Genomic DNA, 22,475 nt, shown 5'->3' on the forward strand with positions numbered 1-22,475 from the left:
GATCAGGCAATGAATCCCTGATCACAGGAGGTTGAAATAGTATGTGGCAACCAATTAGCTTCAGAAGGCGGTTCCAATTAAGGTGATGGAAAACAGCCATGCAAAGGTAGAGACTCTGAAGCAGGAGAAAAGCACCAACAACGTTCCTTAAAGGGCAAGTCACACAACAATATCTAGTTATAGGAGCGGTGTGTGACACTATCATTATTAACAACACCACCATCTTTTCTGTCCCACAATTCCACTGCCTGTGTGTCATCATCGACTCCTCCCTCACTTTTGCCACACATTCAATCTCTTGCCAAATCATGTCGCTTCAAATTTTGAAACATTGCCCGCATCTGGCCCCTCCTCTCTCAGGATGTTACCAAAACTATTATCCATGCACTTATCTCCCATCTTGATTACTGTAACCATCTCCTTACTGGCCTCCTCGGCTCCCACTTTGTCCTATACTCAAAACAACTGTAAGACTTATCTTCCTTTCACACTGCTCCTCTTCTGCCTCCCCTCTCTGCCTTTCCTTACACTGGCTCCCCCTCCCCTACAGAATCCTTTTCAGACTCCTCACCATACCCTACGAGGCTCTCTCCCACTCAACTGCCCCTTATATCTCTAACCTCCTCTCTATTCACATGACCGTTGCCTCTCCTCCACTCTGATCCCCTGATCACACTCAAGAATCCAAGATTTATCCCATGCTGTCCCCTTTCAAATGAACAACAGAGTAGAGGCACAGCAGATAAGGCATGGTTTTAACACCAGCTAAGAGATGTCCTAAACAATTTTAATGTTTTCAAATTACCAGGCCAGAGGCATACTGCTAATGCCTTGACTATTGCAACTTCCTCCTCTCACTGGCCAAATCATTTTCCTCTCTTATAGCTCTGAAGTGGCCTCCCCTCTCTGCCAGTCAGTTCTCTGGCTCCCAGTGCTCTACAAAATATAGTTCAAACTTTTCATCCTCAGCTTCAAAGCCTTGAGCCACTCCTCCCTCCTACATCTCCAAACTCATTTCCATCCACAATCATTCCCATCCTCTACTCTCTGCCAATGACTACCACCAGTCCTCACCAGTTACCTCTTCCTACTCCCGCCTTCACTTGTGCTGCTCCCCATCTCTGGAACTCACTCTTACATCATTTAGACTATTCACTAGTCTCCAAAGTTTACAATTTTATACTTTCATAAATGCCTTACTGCCCCCCCCCCTCAATACACTGTGTCATCTTCTTTGTGTCTGTCCCTGCCATCTAGATTGTGAGCACTCACAAGCAGGGCCCTCTTGTTCACCCATGCCAATTACCTACTGGTCTCTAAGTCTTTTTGAGCACCCCAGGCCCTGATAGATGTGCCTGTGCTCCTGGGCAGAGGGTTGCTTTGCACTCTTAAGCTCCCTGGTCCATCTACTTCCCTGTTATGCAACTCGTGCTGTCTGTTATTGTGTAGTTGGTAGTTGTTCTTCCTTACTATCTAAAGACCGAACAGTGAATGTGCACCTTGAAATGCACTTGCGGGACAAATAGGCACACTTGTGTAAACAAAGAAGTAGTGTGGATCTGCATTTTTTGCAGTTTGTAAATCTAAAACATAAAATAGCAGGCAAAGATTTCTTTATAAATGGGCAGTTCTATGCATGCTGTAGGAGCGCTCAATGCCATAGGTATAAATGAAAAGTACAGGTTAACACTACAGCAATATGTTTTTTTAACAACACGTAGGGATTTATCTATTGACTGTATGCTAAAAGAAATGTTTGTAAGTGCCTTTTCATTGCTCTTCCCAAAGCTACGCTCGCAGAGGTCATTTATCTTTTTTAAAGTACTGAAATGATGCTGAATCCATAGCTTCCCAAGCAAATGAAATGGAGGTGACAGCAGTAGATAAAATAAAAAGTAGTGATGTAATATTTCATTACAACGTGTCCATTCATGTAACCCTTCAGCCCAGGTGGGAACCTTACCATTCTACTGCCAGAAGCAGCTACTAAAAAAGTGCCATTTCTTACATAACATTTCTTGCCATTTCTATCATTTGTTTCACTATCAATGCGGCATTTTAAAATATACAGCTCATGCCCCAGATTTGGGTGTGAAGAATAGAGTGGAGACAAGGTTCCGAGACAAATCCTTTGATCTGGCATTTTTACTTTGAAGGCAACACATTTCTTTTTGGGGTTCTTAATGTATGACATACTCCTGTCCGGGGTTTTTTGTCAGTGTAATAAAAGAAAACTCAATGAAATGTTTTAAAATAAATAATTTAGTCACAAGTAACATTTCAGCTAGCAGACATTGTGTTACCTGATAGCTGCATTAACAGTAGATAGGCAGAGGCTTGCAAATTTCTAATATTAATTATAATAATAATAATAATAATAATAATAATAATAATAACAATGTTAGCATATTATAATAATCTAATAATAACTACTGTATATATGTAGCATATTTTGTAAATATTTTGTGATCATGTTAGAGGAACAGGTGCCATATTTCCTGGAGTAGATGGTAGTGAACAGCAGCAATGAAGTCACACAAATCCAGGGTTTTCTGTACAGCTGGCCCCAGCCAGTTTTTTTTAAAGCAGAGATACAAGGGAAACTTCAAAATAAACACCTTGCCTGTCTGGCACTAACTAAACACACCTCTCTTCTGTGAAGGACCTTATGTCCCACACACGTACAAAACCTAGAGGTAATTGCTCACCATTTGCAGAGTCTCTCAAGAGGCATCCAACCTCCTCCCCAGGTCTGAGAGACTGCATGTCCAACCAGACTGCTTTTTAAACACCAAAAACACAGGTGGAGTTGCAAATCAGCCTACACTTAGGCTGGGGGCCCAGAAGACTCGGAATGGGCCTGATGAATGGAGCCCGCCCTCTCTCTCCATTCATAACACCAGGACCTTTACCATATTTTCCTACAGCTGATAAACACCATTTCCCACACACACAAACAATCTCCCTGGTGTTTAATATACACAAAGCAGAAAGCCTGGGGCATATACCTCTGTCATTCAATACTTTATATATGCAATAAAAAATAATAAATACAGAATTACAGTGAATACAGCTTTTCAGCTTTTGAAAAATTACCATTTCCTACTTAGAATCAAGCTGGGTATTCTCATGACAAATAGGAGTTAGTAGCATATTCTCATTAATTTTACATTCCTGGAGCAGTAGCTGTTTACGGTTACATACTTTATAAGTCTTTTAAAACATATTAATATAAGACTTTAAAACAAATTAATAGACTTTAAAAGAAATTAAAAGAGTTATCTATTTTATACCACGGTGCAAGGATTAAACCAAATCCCATTGATAGAAACCAAATGTTCTTCCTAATTAGGTACACCACCAGTAATGATGGAGATTAGGTCAATTTATGGTTTCTGTCATTCACTGACCTATCTAAAATGACTCTGTTTGCTCTGGGAGCTTTAATCATAAACCTGACAAGACTACTTTCAACAGCATGACCTGGATTTGACTTGTATATATTACCTTCCTAACACTCTTCTCAGTTACACAAGATGTTAAAGCAAACAAAGTACAGTGTAAGTGTAGCATAACATACACTTAAATCATGGGGTTTATTTCTAAGTTCAGTAAAATACTGGGACATAGATTATTCTATGCAAGGAATCTTTTCAGTGGGAGCTATTGTAGGAGATATTGGGCCTCATTTACAAAGCGCTGTGCACAGAGGTGGAACTAGCAAGGTGTGGGCCCGGGAGCAGGGAAGCGGGAGGAGGGAACCGGGGCCCACAGCTCGCTAGTTCCCCATGCAGCCGGCCCCATTATCTCCATGGGCCCCGGTGCACCGCACCTGATGCACCAATGGTAGTTCCGCCACTGGCTGTGCACATCAATTTGTTGAGGTGCACCTAGATTTGCACCAAGTGCCAGGATTTTCAGGAACTGAAGATGACAGTGCTTGCAGAGGAGCAGAAGTTAGCATCGGTTGATGGGATCAGTTGTGCGGAGTGTGGCTTTCCATGCAAAGTAGGGGGATCGATTCACCTAATTTTGCACAACAGTGCAATCGTTAGATTTCATTTTGCTAAGTGGAGAGAGTGCATTTTTAAGGGCAATCCTTGCTGTGCAGAGGGGTACACAACCATTTTCATTCCACAAAATAATTAGATTTTTGCACCAGCTGGGACCTGGTGGACATTGACTCTTGTGCCATATTTTTAATGGCATTCATTTCTAGGGGCACTTTGAGCAATGCAGAAAAATGTTACATATAAAAAAGACAGTCCCAATGCCAATTTTTTTTTAAATCATAAACACACAGTAAAACATTCCACCATGTCATCAAATCCTCAAAACACAATATAACGCTCACCCAATCCACCAGAGACTGACTACATCACCAAGACTCCACAGCTTGATCCACTGACCGTAGAGGAAATGAGAATCTTCTACTTTACAAGACAAGTGAGAGACAAGACTGCCACAGGCACTGATAATCCAAGCAGGGGGTGTTGAGTCTGGAGGCTGAGCTTCAGTTTGTTCAGATGCTAGCGAAAGCAGGGTTATGATTGCAAGTTCAACTGCCATTGAAACATTAGAGACAAGGATAAGCTACATAACTACTTTGTAAGGAGGAGGAAGCAGCATGTGGCTTCTTTAGTATGCAAGTACTGCTGGCTGTTTATTTAATTGCAAACTGCTCTATCGCTGTACAGTGGAGTAGCGCTGTGGGGGGGGGGGGGGATTTTTTCAATTGCCCCAATTGTTGCTTCACACAGCTCTTCCACCCCAACCCCCAGTCCCCGGATCCGCAACTGTCTCACTCATGATTAATTTGAGTAATAAATGAGGCAAAACTGAGCAGTAGGAACAAGTTTTAATTCATCAAAGGGTTATTCGGGTGGTGCTTTTAGCGTAGGTGCTCACTCTGGACCGTGGGAGCTACATAAGGAGTCAACCAGGTTCTGGGGTTTCATTCAGCACTCAGATGTCCCCGGTGGTCTATCATCAACATTTATTTATATAGAGCCATCAAATTCCAAAGCCTTTTACAAAACAATAAATCAATAATGGCTAATACAGACAGACGAAGAGATAAGAAGGCCCTGAGTTTGATACATGACCTTAATTGCTACATATTGCATAGTGGTCTAGCCAAAATGCAAAGTTAAAAACTGCTTAGTGGGCTATATGATCCAGTCACACAGCAATGTTGGCCAAAGGTTTGTTGTCTTGTGTGAACTGTGTCAAGGGTGGTAATAGGGTAATCTAGGGAGGTTAAAAAGATGGTTGAGGTATTTTATAAGCTTGTCTGAAGAGGTGGGTTTTCAGAGAACGCTTGAAGGTTTGAAGACTAGAGGAAAGTCTTACCGTGCGAGGGAGGGAATTCCACAAAGTGAGTGCAGCCGAAAAAAAGTCCTGTAACCGGGAATGGGAGAAAGTAATGACTGTGTTGAGTTAGTTGGTGCAGTTTTATTGATGGCCTTGTATGTTTGTAGAGTATTTTATATTGAATTTGGTGGAAAACAGGCAAGCAATGTAGAGACTGACAGAGTGGATCAGCAGTGGAATAACAATTTACATGGAAAATCAATCTAGCCGCTACATGCAATATAGGCTGTAGGTGTGAGAGTCTGATTCAGGGAAGACCAGTAAGAAGGGAATTGCAATAGTTAATGTTGGAGATGATGAGTGCATGAATTAACGTTCTTACCAGTGTCTTGTGTAAGATATGTGCATATTCTGGAAATGTTTATTAGATGTATAGAACATGATTTAGATATAGAGTTAATGTGAGAAACAAACAGTAGTTCTGAGTCAAGGATCACACCTGGGAAACAAGCTTGTGGGGTAGGATTTATTGTCATGTTGTCAACAGAAATAGAATTGTCAGGTAGGTAACTGTTGGCTAGTTGGAAAATTAATAAATCTTTATTTGAAAGATGGAGTTTGAGTTGGTAAGATGACATTCAAGATGAAATGGCAGAAAGACAGACAGTAACGTGACCAACACAGACAGTGAGAGATCAGGAGAGGATAGATTAAATTTGGTTATCATCTGCATAGAGATGATACTGAAATCCAAAGGAGTGTACTAGTTTTCCAAGAGAAGTGTATAGATAGAGAAGAGCAAAGGATTTAGGACTGAGCCTTGTGGTACTCCAACTGATAAAGGAAGCGGAGCAGAGGTGGATCCAGAGAACTGAAAGAGCGATTAGATAGGTAGGATGAGAACCAGGATAGCTCTGTTTCCTGAAGACCTAGGAAAAACATTTATCTGAGAAGAGAATGGTCAACAGTATCAGATGCAGCAGAGAGATCCAGGAGAATTAGAAGAGAGTAATGGTTTTTACTTTTTGCTGTGATCAAATCATTGACAACCTTGGTCAGTGCAGTCTTTGTGGAGTGTTGATAAAGACAGCCTGACTGAAGAGGGCCTGATAGGTTGTTTGAGCAAAGAAAGCATGTGCGGTGAATATAGGCAATTCTCTTGATGAAGCTTGGAGGGGCTGAGAGATGGGACTGTAATTTGAGAAAGAGTTTGGGTCAGACTTTTGTTTTTTCAGAATAGGAGTAATCACTGTGTGCTTGAATAATGACAGAAAGATACCAGTAGAAAGGAGACATTACAGATTTTAGTTAGGTTTAGGATGAGCACAGAGAACAGAGATCTACTCATTTGTGAGAGTATCAAGAGGACAGGAGGTAGAGTAAGAAGATAAGAAGAGAGTAGATACTTCGGCCTGATTCACTTAGTAAAGTAAGGCAAAAAAAGGATTATATTTTCTCCTGGACAAACCATGTTACAATGAGAGGTGCAAATATTTTTTTATTTTGCACATAAGATAAAAACTGACAGTATTTCCATGTAGCGCACAAATACGTGATAGCTTTATTTTTACACTGAAATTTAAAGTTGATCTAGGACATGCCCTACCCCAACTATTAATCTGTCCCTGCATTTAAAATGTACCTTCCCTACAATGCAACATAGTTTTGCCAAGGTGCAAAGTTACTCCTTTTTTTCCATTACTTTCCTTAATGAATGAAGTCCTTCATCTTCATTTGCGAGATCATGTTAGAGGGTGCTGGGATGGAATTGAGCTGGTTTGGGGTGGGAGGATTGAGAAGAGATGTAAATGTGGTAAGCTGGCATTTGGGGTTAGAAGCCTGAGCATAGATGAAAGATTGGAAGTATGTTTGTTTAGCAGTGTCCAGAGCATTTCGATTGGAGTGGTAGATACCAGTACATCTATAGAATGCATATAATAACAATAATTGGTAGGTGTGAAAAGTAAGTTTTGTGTATTAATGTTTGCTAACCCATCGGTATTATCCTGTTAATAATCTTCAAATAACAGAGTTACTTGTAGATAATGACAGACTACAAAATAAGCAATGACAATGATACAATCAGTACCGTAACTATACCTTTTAGTGCCCTGGGCGAGACAGGGCACCGGCGCCTCCCCATCTAAGTGGGAGTGACATTTTCCAAGTGGGTGTGGCCAACCTAATGTGGGGGTGTGGCTAGCACTTTACTGAAAGAATTCTGTTACACATATTTGCAAATGCATGATTATATATATATATATATATATATATATATATATATATATATATATATTTCGGCGACTTGCAAAAAGCGAAAGTTAATCCATTTACCCTCCAAAGTTGATGACAGGACAAGGAGAAAACTCAATATGGAGGCTGCCAAGAGGCCTATGGCAACAGTAATAGAGCTGCTGGGATTTCTGTCAGAAGCACGTATCTGGGCCATATGGTAGGGGGCAAGATGGAATTGATTCCAATAGCGGAGAGCACATTAACAAAAGACAGATATGCTAACAACAGCCACTGTGTGTATAATTGAATGCATTCAATGCGTACCCTGAGATTGATCAATTTTGATAGCAGCCAATTAACCTACTAGTATATTTTTGGATTACGGGAGGAAACCCACGCAAACATGGGGAGAACATACAAAATACAAACTCCACACAGATAAAGCCATGGTCGGGAATTGAACTCGTGACCCCAGTGCTGTGAGACAGAAGTATTAAGCACTAAGCCACTCCCCAAGACATGTTATTGTCTTGGGGAGTACCGTTTGAAATATCCTTAAATAATAATAAGATATTTTTCTCCATTGTTATTACATATGGATAAAACAGGTAGTCCACATTAGATATTTCAGTTTGTGTTTCTGTACGGATATTCTCAAACTCTTTTCTAGTCACTATAGAATACACAGCAATGGAGGCATTTTGCTACCAGGGTGCACACCAGAACAGTGCAGTCACCATGGAGCACACTTGCAGTGTATACAGCACTGGGGGTGTTCAGTCGCCGATGTGTCTAGTGTCAGTGCACTGAACACTGGAGGTGGTCTGCCACCTATGCAAACCAGCATAATGTACACAACACTAGAAGTATTTGACTACCAGGATACATAACTGACAACTGTATGGTATACTCAGTTCTGTTGGTGTTGTGCCACCATGCACACTTGCCTAAATTTTGATGGTAGGCCTGTGAATCTAGGCAATACTGTATGAATGGAGCACTACATTTTAAATACTTCTCTTAAATAAATATTATATTTAATACATCGCACAATTTCTCATTATCCGCCCCCACAGCTTAGATGTCTGTAGAATTACATGAATCACGTCTAAAGTGCATGTAACAAGTCCCTATGTTTCATTAATAACACACCACAGCATCCAATAATTGTGTGTGAGGTCCATTAACCATTTAAATACACGAGCATAAATAATATGTATAACAGTTGTATGGTACACACCATGTACCTAGAAGGTAACAGATGAGTGACAGTGCGTTTATTTACAAAGCACAGACTGCATACAGTTACACCATAGGGTTGGCGGTGAGCTGGTTAACAAATAACTCAATGGGCTGAAAATAACGTACCTGTTAACAGACTTCAGAATATCACTAAATGTGGAGGAGCTTTTGGCCTCACGTGGTGTCCAAAAATGTAATCACACAAGAAGCAGAAGACCAAAACAATCAAACCCACAACCATGGATTATTAGTGACTAAGCAGCCAATGCGTTATCTGAGCTCGGCTTTTTTTGTCTGGATACTGCTCTTGTGCTGGAGGTTGTATTTTTTGCTCTTTTCTTATCAGTAAACTGACCCAGAGGAAGGATTGAGGCCGTGGGGGGGTCAGAAAAGTCTACATTGAGTTGTGCGTGGAGCAGTGACAGAAGTGATTCAGCCAGGGCACAGAGGCAGATAGCGGGCGGCTGCTGCGCCCCCTTGGGCTTGCGCCCTGGGCTACGGCACCGCCCGCACCTGCCTAGTTACGGCACTGGATACAACAGTAACAATCTCTTAGTGGAGGCTAGTAACAGGCAGTGGCGGAACTACCATTGGTGAGGCAGGTACCGTTACCGGGGCCCATGGAGATAATGGGGACCACTGCATGGCAGATGCAGAATGTTGGGGGCTCTGGTTCCCTCCTCCCCGCCTACCAGCACCAGGGCCCACAGCTCTCTAGTTCCACCTCTGGTAACAGGCAATGAGTGATTGTTAAGTTGAACACTCTAATGTCACTTAAACATATAGGCACAGTCTGTTATAAGGGGTAATTGGTCAGTTACTTCCATGTTAGTTTTTGTTCCCAGTGACACGATTCCAAAAACTATGATCTCGTGCCAAGACCCTTGCCGATTATACCAAAAGGAGTAAAAAAATATACACACACAATTTTCAAATAAAATTTAGCTGAATGAAAGACTTCCCAAAACCTCATTTTTTAATTAATTATAAAATGCTTCTTTATTGATTCATCATAGTCCAAATAAAAAAAGAAAAAACCTTTAATCTTACGGTTTACATGTCTTCTAAGAACAGAATAAACCTGCGACTGATCATGGCTATTTAGCCAATGACCAGACATTTGTTGAATAAGAATGACCAATTCCCTGATGCCCTGGCTGTGCTTAGTGGGAGGCACAAGAAGGAGTGTTCAGGCAGGGGCAAACGCAGGATTTGTAGAGGGGGGTTTCCACACCACGCCACCAGTGGGCGTGACCAGCATGCATGGGGACATGGCTATAATATTAGACAGTGCTTGGCTGCTCTCCAACTCTTCCTATCCCTATAATATACATGGGCAATGCTGCATGCCAGGGCCGTAACTAGGGCTGTGCGACAGGGGGCGACTGCCCAGGGCGCAATACCGAGGCTGTGCGACAGGGGGCCACTGCCCATGGCGCAATACTGAAGGGTGGCACAATTTAGGAATATTTTACGTTAATTTGGTTAAAATTGAGGGCTAGGGGGGCGGCATTTGTCTTTCCCGCCCCAGGCGCTAGAATTCTAAGTTACGGCTCTGCTGCATACACTACTGATAGGTGCACACAGCTCTCCCATTTCAAGCAGAGCTGTGTGAAGCGGGGTCAGGGTCCAGCCATCTCAATTATACAGTGCCCCAGGCATGGAGGGGGGGGGGGTTTCCAGGCACTAGGCAAACCACACCGCCACCCCTCGGTTTGCCTATGTTCAGAGTATAGTAATAGTCACAGAGAGAACCCGGGCTTTATGTAAATTGTTACATAACTATCATTCCTATTACTGTACATTCCGGCAGAGTGTGCTGGTATTTTATACAGAGCTAGTAACTGCACGTGAGAAGTTCTCAGAAAATATCTATAAATTACAAAACTTCAGATAAAAGATTTTAATGTTCATAAAAGGGGATGTGAACTTTTTACCTGAGCTTGACTGTAATGAATTCTGAAAGTAGCATCTGAAAGAATAACAGATGAACACACACCAGACACTAAACTACATTCAGGAAGCGGGGATGTGTGTAAGCTGCCTCTTTATATTTGCTCTAAGTAACAAAGATATGTCTGGTTCGTGATTGCTGTAAAGGTGATAGTAAACATTCCCTCTGAGGTTTCTGCTGAGGTGCACAGACAGATTTCTGTAATTGTGAACAGATAGAATATGCCATTTTGGCTAGCACCATAGGTATTTGACATAAATGCCCTTAAATAACCAGCCCAACACCCCCTCATATGTCTCACTAGTTAGTTGTAATCTGACTCTCTGCCCTGTGAACCCTGTCAGATAGAAGATCTACTCTAATACCTGAAAGGAGATGGTGCTATGTGCTAATCCTATGGAGATGTCCCAGCTGCACATTGTTAATGCTATGTTGAATACGAACAATAACCAAATGGAGGTAACAGCTGTGTTATAGCTGTTAGCTTTATAATAGACATATCTTGCTTTGTAACTGTTGCCAATGAACTGTGCTACACTAGTGAGTTTTAAAGGAAAACTCTTTCCACAACTAAAAATGCAGTTTAAGATAAAAATAAGTGAGATAAATTAAAGAAGAAAATCTATCTTACTTGTGCCTCCCTAATTTGACAGGTCCTGAAATGTCTTTATCGGCCGCCGAAATAGGTGACAGGTGTAACTGCACAGGATGACACTTATAAACTGACAAAGGAACAGCACTGTAGTGAGAGTAAGAAAGAACCTCACTCACAGAACAGCCACAGAACGCTGTAGGTATGGCCGCTCATGTCTTTGTGGGTGGGAGCCACTACCAACTGTAACTAAAGCACCAGAAGGTATCACCAACTCTGCACATTGCTCCCCTAGTATTCATTGTAGTTTGTCTATTGCAGCTAGTGAGAAGCAGTCCAGCGTAACTCCCCGGTGGTGATACACTCACCTAAAATGCTCTGTAAGTGATGATCAGAGCCTCCTGTGTGCAGTTGAGAAAGTGATGTGTAGGGCATTATATGCTTCTTCCTGATGTGTACAGGGTGCCCTGATCACCTTATGAGCAATTGTAGAGTTCCTGTGTATATGGAGGAAGAGCAATATGGACGACGGGTCAGATAATAAAGGAATGCAATACATGAAGTCAGGGCTGCAAGCATAACCTGTAAGAGACTAATAGGCCAGGGTTATAGGGAAAGAAAAGACATAGGAAGACAGTGGACAAGAGAAAGAAGACAAATGTTTTATGTTTTATTCTCTAAACCTTTTTTTGGGGCGAGAGGTCAGGTTTCTTAGTTAGGCTTTGGCATGAGTTTGAGCCATTAGATATATGTGTATGCACTGGACCCTTTTCATGCTCAGAAGCCTCTCCAGGGGCCTGTGGATGGTGGTTGGCATTGCTTAGCCTTCCCCAAAATTTTGCTCTGGGGTCCAGTGATGCCATGTTCTGCCTGTGGATGGTCTGTTTTTCTCCCACTGTCAAAAAAACATACTGGTGGGTTAATTGGCTTCTGAAAAATGTACTCCAGTGTGTGGATGTGTATTTGTTGGGTAGGGAATTTAGACTGTAACCTCCAATGGTACAGGAACTGATGTCAGTATTCAATGGAAAGTGCTGCATAATATCCTTTAGAATATTTTTAGTTGCTAAGGATATTTGAATGACTTTAGGGTATATTATGCCAGCTGATTTAAAAAAATAAAATGTTTTTTTTTTTAAAATTGACTCTAGTTCTTGAGACAATGAATAACCTCAATTAATAGGAAACTTAGCACGGTGGCTAAGTGATTAGCAATTCTGCCTTACAGCACTTGGGTCATGAGTTCAAATTGACCATAGTCTGTGTGTCTGTGTGTGTATGTTAGGGAATTTAGACTGTAAGCCCCAATGGGGCAGGGACTGATGTGAGTGAGTTCTCTGTACAGCGCTGCGGAATTAGTGGCGTTATATAAATAAATGGTGATGATGATGATGATAATGCGTCAATATGGGAATCTACTACAGCATTCTAGAAGGTGAGACACACGAATAGGAAAATATCAAATTGGTCTTGCAGAAGCTCTGCTGTCATGAGCACCAGTCTATTTGTGTTGATCTAAAGATGTTACACTTCAGCAAAGTTGATATACGAAGTATCCTTGTTTCATCTGCTTGTTGGATAGTAGGGCGAAGCAAGATCAATGGAAAAGAAGTGACATGGCCTTCAAGAGAAAACATGACAGTAGGTGCATCAAACTAGCCATTGGTTGGCAGGGAAGCCACCATGGGACTGTAGAGCAGTATTAAAATGTTCATTCAATTAACTGCTTACTCGCAATTTAAAGGTCCAGTATATACAGCTCCGTCTCGTCTGAAACGTTCCGTTCGACTCTGTCAAACTTTCTCAAAGATAGATGGGAAAGACACATGATGACTGAATATTGCTGGAGCCTACAGAGTGATTGTCCTGATATCCCTCATAAAAGAAAATTGTACAATCAGCGTTTTACTATGCATTAATTGTAATTATCTGAATCAGCTTAATATGTTTATCTGTTGTTATACTAACTAAAATGCCATTATATATTTCATGTGATTACTATGTGTGATTTGAGATAATTTCAATGTGATTTGTAAGCGGGGCGGATCCAGAAGTTAATTGTACCGGGGGCGATTTAGGGGGGGCGATTTAGCCCCGCCCCCTTTTTGACACCTAAGGCTGCTGACGGCTGCACACTATGTGCAGATCCGTTCAGCAGAGAGAGTTAGGGAGAGAGTCCTGCCCGGCTGCTCTGATTGTGTCAATCAGAGCAGTTGGGCAGGACTCTCTCCCTAACTCTCTCTGCTGAACGGATCTGCACATCGTGTGCAGCCGCCGGCAGCAAGCCCCTGCTAGGGGGGGCGATCGCCCTTCCCCCCTGGATCCGTCACTGTTTGTAAGTAAGTTCTGTCTGACTATTAACTTTTTTTCCATTTTAAAGTTTTTCAATGGGGTAAAAATTATCTCAAAAATTAGAGCCAATCTACCAAAACTCCTGTCCTAGTCAGAATCAGCACCACAAAGTTACCCCAAAATCATTCTATTGTGATTGCCAATAAAATGAGTGTTGACCAGAGTAATTTATCCCAAGAGATGCCAGTCAATGTTGAACAGGAAATGTTCATATAAAATAGGGAATACAGAAAATGTTATTTTTTTTTTATTTTTTAAACTCTTTATTTAAAGAGGAAACAACAGAAAAAGATACAATCAACATCAATAACATGAAAATATTAATATTCAAGATGTTTCCTCTATGTTTTATATTTTTATATCGGAGAGGAGGGGGAAAAAGAAAGAAAGGGTGGGGGGTAGGAAGGCACAAATTTTGATAACAATATAGCTAATAAAATAAATAAGCAATCATACAAACTTGGAACATTGCTACAAAAAGCTAAGCCACATTCTTATATAGACTACCAGAAAGAAAACTAACAGACAAACGTTACTCACCAGCAGCGCACCATATCCGTTCTGGGGGGTCCAGAGGCGGCCCAAGAGCTAAATTCCATCTGCAGGAGGAGGAGCCGTACTTGATTGGCAGATACGGCTTTCTAGTAAATACCATGGGGCCCACACCCTATCGAAATTATATGATTTATCATAGAGGTAGCACGTTATGCTCTCCATGCTTGCGACATGTCTTATGTAGGACCGTAACTCTTGCATAGAGGGAGCCCTAGGGTCCTTCCAGTGCTTTGCTATTAAGGATTTAGCAGCCGCCAAGAAATGGGAGATAAGCTTATTAGAAGGCCCGCTCTCATCAGGTATAGGGCGAGAGAGAAGGAATGACATGGGGTCCAAACTTATCTGTTGTTCTGATACAGAGTTTATGAGTGTGAGAACCATGTTCCAGAAAGGAACTGTGCCGGGGCAGGTCCACCATATATGTAACATCGTACCTCTCTGGCCACATTCCCGCCAGCAGCTCGGAGTGGTCGTAGGAAACATTCGAGACAGCCTATCGGGAGTATAGTACCTTCTATAGTATACTTTATAGGCTGTTTCCTTAATTAATGTAGAGATCGAGCTCTTGGCAATCCCCTCCCTGATCTCCTCCCAGCATGAGTCGTCCGGAGGAGGACCCAGGTCCCTTTCCCATTCCCGCTCATGTCGGCCTGGAGCATTGACAGTGTAGTCTATAAGCCAATTACATATCTGGGAGATCATCCCTTTAGTGAGAGGTGAGTATAGACACATATATTCAAAGGAGGTCGGGACCCGGAGAGCCTCCTGAGGAGGCAAAGACATAACGAAGTGTCGGACTTGGAAGTACTAAAAAAAAAGCGGACGAAACGGTTCAAAACTATGGTGAAGTTCCGACATTGAAGCCCAAGTTTGATTGACCACCAGGTCCGAGACCACCCGTATTCCCGCCTTTATCCAATGTTTAAATTGGTGCGTGAAATGGCCGGGAGGAAAGTGTGGGTTGCCCCAGAGAGGAGTCAGAGGTGAAATAGTGGAGGACAATTTATATTTGACCCGACATGAGTCCCACATGGATAAGCAGAATTTAAGGGATTGAAGAGAGGAGGCCGCTGGTGGCCTATCTATATTGGCCAAGCCCCAGAGTGATGCCATGGATGGGACCTCAACATAGTGGGTCTCCAGGTTCACCCACGCTATAGACTGGTAAGGGGCATAACTTACCGCCACCTGGGACAGATGGGATGCCAAATAATAAAATTGAATATCTGGAAAGCCCCTGCCTCCCCGAGCCCTAGGCTTTTTAAGCACTGCTATAGAGATTCTAGGGGGCTTGGCACGCCATATAAACTTTAGGAAGGAGGAATGCAAATCTCTAAACACAGAATCGGGAACCCTCACCGGAAGGGTTTGAAAAAGATATAGAAGTTTCGGGACCAAGTTCATCTTAATAGCGATAATCCTCCCCAGCCACGATATGATATAGCTTTTCCAAGTCTCCAAATCCTGTTTGATTTTTGACAGAAGGGGGGGAAAGTTTTCCTGGTACAGTCTATCATAGGTTGAGGTGATATAGACTCCAAGATATTTGATCTTACTCGCCTGCCAGCATAGTGCGTAGTTAGTCTGTAAACTGTTCCTAAGGGATGGGGAAGCATGAAGGAGCATAGCCTCTGACTTAACAAAATTAATTTTGTAGCCAGACAGGAGGCCATATTCATCTATAAGTTTATATAAAGCAGGTAGAGAATCCTGGGGATTCGTCAGAGAAAGAAGTATGTCGTCTGCGAAGAGAGAGACCTTAAATTCCCGCGACCCCACTGTCACACCTGAAATCAACGTCGACTGTCTAATCATTGCCGCCAAGGGTTCTATCACTAGCGCAAAGATTAGGGGTGATAGGGGGCAGCCCTGTCTCGTCCCGTTGGAGAGCGGGAGGGGTTAGATAAAGATCAGTTAACCAAGACCCTGGCTGAGGGGGAGTTATATAGGGCGGATACCCTGGTCAGAAATTCAGCCGAGAAGCCATACGCCTTCAGAGCAAGGGTCATAAAATCCCAAGAAATTTTAACGAACGCCTTCTCGGCATCCAGTGAAAGCATCATGGCCGGAAGACGTCTTTGGTTAATAATTTGAACCAGGTCTATCGCGTGGCGAGTATTATCCCTAGCCTGGCGACCCGGAATGAACCCCACCTGATCATAGTGGACCAGACCTGGAAGGACTCCGTTCAAGAGGGTGGCCAGGATCTTTGCATATATCTTAATGTCAACATTGAGGAGGGAGATGGGACGATAGCTTGCGCAGTCGCTGGGGTCCTTTCCCTCCTTATGAATGACTACAATACGCGCCTCTAACATTGATTTAGGAAAGGGATCGCCATGTAAGACAGCATTGAACAAGGTGCGGAGGTGAGGAACCAGGGTCTGGGAAAGTCTTTTGTAATAAGCTGCGGAAAAGACATCAGGCCCCGGGGCCTTAGAGGTTTTTTGGGCCTTGATGACTGCTAATATCTCTTCCGACGTGATTGTCACACGCCGGACTCCCGCTGTCTCCCCGGGAGCCGGCGCCTGTCCCCGCTGACTCTGGAGGTCTCCTCCACCAGGATCCCCCCTGTTTAACAAAACTCACTTACCTGGTTCCACGCAGCTGCCACCGTCCAGCGCTGTCTGTTCCCCTCTTCCGTTCAGCGCTCAGTGTCCTGCGCATGCGCAGAGCTGTCTAGTCCTTTTCTGTGCTCTCACTGCCCTCTATTGGCTGCCTAATAGGAACTGCACTATATCTAAACCCTATGACCAGAACTCAATGCTGGTTCTTTCAGTCAGTCCCTGACTCTAGTATTGGATACAGCTCCTGTGTTTTGCTCCTCTCCGAGGTTCCAAGCCGCTATTCCTCCGGGAACACCACCTCAGGTGACTACGCTACCGAAGCTCCGGTCAGCACCCCCAAGTGGCAAACTATATTCTACGTCTGCAAACCAACTTCCGAGTATCTACGTTGCAGTATCTCCCTGTTATTTCCACTCCCAAGTGGCAACGTCGCTAAAACATTACCGGCATCACCTCTATCAAGTGGCAAGTTTATCCCTAATTGATCTTACGCTCTCTCTATTGTGGTTCACTGGGAACTTCCTTAGGGGACCGCGACCTGCAAGTGGAAGCCGCAAAAGCCCATATTCCCTTGCGGGAATCACTGGTGAACACCTTTCACTTGTTAGATTCCGCGCCCCTAGCGAGAGTAACGCCAATCCCGGCTGAACTACTAGGATCCGGTTTCAACCCTACTGGTTCGTGACACTAAGAACCAGCCATGTCAGATCCTGATAGAGAACCTTCCGCCACGGATATGCTTCAACACTTGGTTGGAAGAGTGGAGCGCCAAGATGCGGTTCAGATGCAACTTTTACAATGTCTGCAAACTCTGGCTACCCGTTTAGACGCACTACAGGTGGCTCCGCCTCAGCCGGCTATTCAACCACAACCACAAGTCGCTGAGGGTCCTCCTGCAGCTGCTTCCTCTCTGCGTTTGCCAACTCCCTCCAAATTCGATGGTGACCCTAACTCCTGCCGTGGTTTTTTAAATCAATGCTCCATCCAGTTTGAGTTATTACCTCAGAATTTTCCTACCTCCAGGTCTAAAGTGGCTTATATGGTCTCACTCCTATCCGGCCAAGCCCTAGCATGGGCCTCTCCTCTATGGGAGCGTAATGACGAACTCCTCAACGATGTTACAGCCTTCACCTCAGCATTCCGGAGGATTTTTGACGAACCAGAACGAGTAACATCTGCTGCTACAAGCATCCTAAGACTCCGTCAGAACTCACGGTCTGTGGCTCAATACGTTATTGAGTTTCAGACTCTATCCTCCGAACTCCAGTGGAATGATGAGGCGCTTGTCGCTGCCTTTTGGCAAGGGCTGTCAGAGAAAATCAAGGATGCCCTTTCGACTCAAGAATTACCTCCCACCTAAGACGCATTCATTTCTCTCTGCAACCGGGTAGATCTCCGGCTTCGGGAAAGATCGTCCGAGAAAGACTTTCCTAGACGTACTACCCTCTGGCTAGCTCCTCGCTTTCAGCCACCCACGTCTACGGATGAGCCTATGCAACTGGGGTACTCCCGTTTAACTCCGGATGAAAGGGAGAGAAGGATGAAAAACAAATTATGCCTATATTGTGGAGATTCTGGTCACCTCCTGGTTTCTTGCACCCGGCGTTCGGGAAACGACAAACCCTAGCCTGCACTGGAGAGGTCAGTCTGGGGACTTTTACTTCCTCTCCAACTTCTTTTCCAGATCTAACCTGTTCTTTTCCTGTCACCTTGCATCTCCTCTCAGGGCCCAGGTCGTCCAAAGCCTTGTTGGATTCAGGAGCAGCTGAGAACTTTATATCACAATCGTTAGTAACACAACTTGCGCTGCCCACTGTTGCGCTGAGGAGGCCCATGGCCACTACTGGCATCGATGGCTCCCGTCTCCCTCACGGCAGTATTCTTAGACGTACCAAACCTATCTCCATGCAAGTGGGGGCCCTCCACTGGGAAAAAATTTCCTTTCTCATCCAGCCATTGACCATCAGCCCAATCATCCTTGGATTACCATGGCTCCATCTTCATTCACCCCATCTGGATTGGCCCTCATCACAAATCATCGCATGGGGCCCAGCATGCTCTCACCACTGCCTGACACCAGTCAAGCCTCTCGGCTTCACGCAAATTCCAGAACCCACTACGGTTATCCTACAGCACCAGTATTCTTCGTTTGTGGATGTCTTCTCCAAAGTCTCTTCCGAGCGTCTACCACCCCACCGACCTTGGGACTGTCCCATCGATCTCCTACCGGGGAAAACCCCTCCTCGAGGCCGAGTCTATCCGCTCTCACTACCCGAGACAGAGGCCACTACACGTTACATCAAGGAAAATCTGCAACGCGGCTTCATTAGACCTTCCTCATCACCTGCCGGAGCGGGGTTTTTCTTTGTGAAGAAGAAAGATGGAGCACTCCGTCCTTGCATTGACTACAGAGGCTTGAACACCATCACTATTAAAAACCGCTACCCTATTCCTTTGATCACCGAGCTATTCGATCACATCAAGGGTGCGAGGATCTTCACTAAACTCGACCTCCGCGGTGCATACAACCTGATTCGGATACGCTCTGGGGATGAGTGGAAGACGGGTTTTAATACACGGGACGGGCATTACGAATACCTGGTAATGCCGTTCGGCCTATGCAACGCTCCTGCTGTTTTTCAAAGCTTTATTAACGAAATCTTCCGTGATTTACTATATTCCTACGTAGTGGTATATCTAGACGATATCCTAATATTCTCCAGAGACCTTTCCTCTCACCGCCTACATGTGGCTGAAGTTCTTTCCAGATTACGCATCAACCATTTATTCTGGAAGTTGTAAAAGTGCATTTTCGAGGCCTCTAAATTGCCTTTCCTGGGCTATTTAGTGTCTGGATCAGGCCTACAAATGGATCCCGGGAAAGTTCGTGCTATAATCGACTGGCCCCAACCAACCACACTCAAAGCAATTCAACGTTTCCTGGGTTTCTCCAATTATTATAGACGGTTTATTGCTAGTTATTCCTCTATTGTGGCACCTCTGATAGCTCTTACCCGAAAAGGAGCAACACCACAGGTTTGGTCCCCAGAAGCATTGGAAGCTTTCCATTCTCTCAAAAGAGCCTTTTCCTCTGCACCTATCCTCCAGCAACCCGATATTTCTCTTCCTTTCTTTCTAGAAGTGGATGCATCCTCCGCCGGTGTGGGGGCAGTTCTTTCTCAAAAAAACTCCCAAGGCAGGTTCCATCCATGTGCATTCTTCTCCCGCAAATTTCTGCCAGCAGAGAATAATTATGCCATCGGGGACAAAGAACTTCTGGCCATGAAATTGGCCCTAAACGAGTGGCGCTATCTTTTGGAGGGGGCTCGTCATCCAGTTACGATCTTCACGGATCATAAAAACTTACACTATTTCCAGACAGCCCAATGCCTGAATCCACGTCAAGCCCGCTGGTAGCTTTTCTTTACCCGATTTGATCTGCGGGTCACTTTCAAACCCGGAATAAAAAATAAGAAGGCGGATGCATTATCTCTGGCTTTTCCAGGTAATTTGGGAACAGACACTTTGCCGGAAAGTCCTATCTTGGACTCTAAATGCCTAAAATTATTTTCAACAACTCCAGCTCCTATTCCCCCTCAGGGGAAAACATTTGTTCCTCCTCATTTACGGAAGAGTCTCCTACGCTGGTCCCATGCTTCACGATTCGCAGGCCATCTTGGCTCCCGTAAAACATCAGAATTACTCCCTCGACAGTACAGGTGGCCCAATTTCCACTCTGAAGTTAAAGATTTCGTGGCTGCCTGTCCTACCTGTGCTCAAAACAAAACCCCCCGCCAAGTCCCACAGGGGCTACTCCACCCTCTTCCACTACCTACCAAACCGTGGACTCATATTAGCATGAATTTTATCACTGACTTACCCCCAGCTAATAAATTCAATACCATCTGGGTCATTGTGGACCGCTTCTCTAAAATGGCACACTTCGTTCCACTCATCGGCCTTCCGTCCTCAGTATGTCTGGCTCAACACTTTGTAAATGAGATTTTCCGACTGCATGGCTGTCCCGCGGAAATTGTCTCGGATCGTGGGGTGCAGTTTGTCTCAAAGTTCTGGAGGTCCCTTTGTCATCTTCTGGGCATCCGTCTGAAATTCTCCTCCGCGTATCATCCCCAGACCAACGGCCAGACGGAAAGGGTAAACCAAGATCTTGAAACGTTTCTCAGGATATTTTCCTCAACCAATCAGAAGAATTGGATGGATTTATTGCCCTGGGCAGAATTTGTTCACAATAATTCTTTTCATGAATCCACATCATCCACTCCCTTCTCCGTGGTATTTGGGCACCATCCTCGCATGCCAGAATTTTCAGCCCTCCCTCCCACCCAAGTGCCAGCAGTTAACACTCTTCGGCAGGACTTTCTATCCATCTGGTCTCGAGTTCGGAAGGCACTTAAAAAATCCTCCACTCGCTACAAGTTAGCGGCAGATAAGAAATGCAGAGCTGTTCCTCTGTTGAAGATTGGCGACAAGGTATGGTTATCTACAAAGAATATTCGTCTTAAAGTACCCTGTATGAAACTGGCTCCTCGCTACATTGGTCCTTATAGGATCATTCAAGTAATCAGTCCGGTGTGTTTTAAGTTACGACTACCATCCACTCTGCGTATTGCTAATGCCTTTCATATTTCCCTATTGAGACCGCTCATCATTAATCGATTCACTGTGCCCGTTACATCTACTACTCCTCTTTCCCTCCAACAAACTGACGAATTCGAGATCAGCCATATTCTGGATTCCAAGAGTTCTAGGGGAACAATCAAGTATCTAGTTGACTGGAAAGGGTACGGCCCCGAAGAGCGCTCCTGGGTACGGGCTGCAGACATCTGTGCTCCTCTTTTGCTGAAAAAATTTCATTCCAGTTTTCCGAAAAAACCAGGTCCTAGGTGTTCAGTGCCCACCTTTAAAGGGGGAGGTACTGTCACACGCCGGACTCCCGCTGTTTCCCCGGGAGCCGGCGCCTGTCCCCGCTGACTCTGGAGGTCTCCTCCACCAGGATCCCCCCTGTTTAACAAAACTCACTTACCTGGTTCCACGCCGCTGCCACCGTCCAGCGCTGTCTGTTCCCCTCTTCCGTTCAGCGCTCAGTGTCCTGCGCATGCGCAGAGCTGTCTAGTCCTTTTCTGTGCTCTCACTGCCCTCTATTGGCTGCCTAATAGGAACTGCACTATATCTAAACCCTATGACCAGAACTCAATGCTGGTTCTTTCAGTCAGTCCCTGACTCTAGTATTGGATACAGCTCCTGTGTTTTGCTCCTCTCCGAGGTTCCAAGCCGCTATTCCTCCGGGAACACCACCTCAGGTGGCTACGCTACCGAAGCTCCGGTCAGCACCCCCAAGTGGCAAACTATATTCTACGTCTGCAAACCAACTTCCGAGTATCTACGTTGCAGTATCTCCCTGTTATTTCCACTCCCAAGTGGCAACGTTGCTAAAACATTACCAGCATCACCTCTATCAAGTGGCAAGTTTATCCCTAATTGATCCTACGCTCTCTCTATTGTGGTTCACTGGGAACTTCCTTAGGGGACCGCGACCTGCAAGTGGAAGCCGCAAAAGCCCATATTCCCTTGCGGGAATCACTGGTGAACACCTTTCACTTGTTAGATACCGCGCCCCTAGCAAGAGTAACGCCAATCCCGGCTG

Source organism: Mixophyes fleayi, chromosome 4, assembly GCF_038048845.1.
Source record: "Mixophyes fleayi isolate aMixFle1 chromosome 4, aMixFle1.hap1, whole genome shotgun sequence".
Lineage (NCBI taxonomy): Eukaryota > Metazoa > Chordata > Amphibia > Anura > Limnodynastidae > Mixophyes > Mixophyes fleayi.